The sequence below is a fragment of the Austrofundulus limnaeus genome, unplaced genomic scaffold (genome assembly GCF_001266775.1).
Source record: "Austrofundulus limnaeus strain Quisiro unplaced genomic scaffold, Austrofundulus_limnaeus-1.0 Scaffold164, whole genome shotgun sequence".
In the NCBI taxonomy this organism is placed as follows: domain Eukaryota; kingdom Metazoa; phylum Chordata; class Actinopteri; order Cyprinodontiformes; family Rivulidae; genus Austrofundulus; species Austrofundulus limnaeus.
The window spans coordinates 871,226-873,185 of record NW_013952566.1 but is presented as its reverse complement, the minus strand read 5'-3'; the positions used below and the strand labels follow the sequence as shown (position 1 = coordinate 873,185).

At 41.6% G+C, this 1,960-nt stretch overlaps 1 long non-coding RNA gene across 1 annotated transcript in view; it reads left to right on the top strand.

The window, feature by feature from the left end:
- Positions 1 to 1,092: 1,092 nt before the first annotated feature.
- Positions 1,093 to 1,960, top strand: part of LOC106523705 (uncharacterized) — a 3,586-nt gene continuing 2,718 nt past the window's right edge. Inside the window, exon 1 of the long non-coding RNA XR_001310922.1 lies at positions 1,093 to 1,301. This is a non-coding gene — a long non-coding RNA (uncharacterized LOC106523705). The remainder of the gene's footprint in view (positions 1,302 to 1,960) is intronic.

Here is a 1,960-nt window from a genome sequence, read left to right as displayed (position 1 = left end):
GTCATGACAATCCGTCCACAAGTTTTTGWGTAATGTTGTCCACAGACAGACCAACAGACAGACATACGTGACCGAAAACATTATCTCACCCTTGGCGGAGGTAATTAGATACATATCTAACGTTTGTGAAAACGACTTTTAACTGTTGCATCAGTGGGGCAGGGGTGCACTGATCAATCCAAACGTTGATATAATCTATGCCAACGTAATGTGTAAAGGGATAAAGGAGTCAGGCATTTGAAGCGGGAGGCACCTGCCAAGACTTTTAACCCAGGAGAACATGGACCCATTTAAAGCTTGGACCTCCATGTCTTCAACCACCAAACAGTTGCTTCATCTTTTTTTAATGTACCATAACCTGGATTACTGAGAATCTACAGCAGCATATGATACCAACATGGGAGTTGCATCGATATGAAAACAATGGAATTGATACTTGAGTTTGTTTTTATATTTTAYGTCGCTCCTGTTCCAGAAGTGCAATTTTTCACCAGAGTAGGCAGAAAGAAGTTAGATCAGATGTAAATACTCAACAGAACAATCATGTCAGACAATAATTTATTGGTTTTGATTGTACTTCAGAATGGATGCACACATGCTGACATGTATAGCATCTACGTATATTTACTTCTGCGGGTGACATCATGTCTCCTTCTCTGCATGTTTCAGACTGTTTATAATGAAGAACGATGGTGCTTGCATTCATAATTCAATGAGAACCACACAAACACAAAAAAATTTATCTGAGTGAAGAATCAAAATTACAACTGCCTACTTATTACCTCCACAAAGGGGGGAGGTAACGTTTTCGGTTGCGTATGCCTGTCTGTCTGTCTGTCTGTCGTTCTGTCGTTCTGTCTGTCGGTGGACAAAATTACTCAGAAACTTGTGGACGGATTGTCATAAAATTTTTATCACATGTGGGTACTGGCCCAAGGAACACACCTTTAAATTCTGATGATGTTCCGGATTACGATGCGAATACAGGAATTTTTCTTTTAATTTAACCGAATCAGCCAGGCTACACAGTGTCATGACGTCAAACGCATGMCTGTAACAGGAAGTAGAAGTCGCAAAGTCGCTGGGACTACACCTCCCAGGATGCCTACCATCAGGAAAGTTGTGATTATTCTGTTATCAACTAGTATTGGTGATGTCACATGCTGTCAGGAGACATAGAAAAAAAAAAGTGATTCTCTTCACGTTACGGGAATAACTGAGAAGACACTGACAGCGGGGGAGGGTCCAGCTGTAGCCGAGCTGAAGCTGGTAGCGAACAGCGGGAACAGCTGATCAACCAGGTACCACCCCCTCCACATAACAACTTTATTGTGTGATTTGTCAGAAGTTCATGGGAGTGTTTGTTTGTGCTAAAAGTGCTCAGACGCTGAGCCGCTTGTACCAGGAAGCAGCAGTTCGGAAAGATAGTCAAACCATTACAAACTCATTAAATGGGATAAAACACGTTTTACACGATGGAATCTTACTGATGAAAACTTAGGAGCTTAATCCAACACCAGTTTGTGGATGAATAACGTTGGGTGACGAGTATTTGACCTTTGTTTTTTTTTTGCATTGAACTCCACCAGATTGAAATCCCATACATACTGCCTGCTTAAATGTTCACCACGTCAGAACTTATTCGGCAAATGTGTTTCCTTCTCTGCTTTGGCGGAAGTTGGCACTCTCAGAGTGCTTCTAGTTTTCTTCTTGTTTAGCTTGTATGGCCTGTATGAAAACTTGTGCCCTTTTTCCATATGCCATACTGACAGGTCCACACCTATTGTATGTAGCCTGGTTCAATCGTACACTTATTTTTTCCCCTTCATTTGCATTAAAATTATTTTGAAGGAGGAGCCAAACATCTTGTATGATTATCATTATTAATCCAGAGAGAACACAGGGATTTGAGGGTAATAAATACCAGGAAACACAGGGATGCCACCCCCCCCCCCCCCCC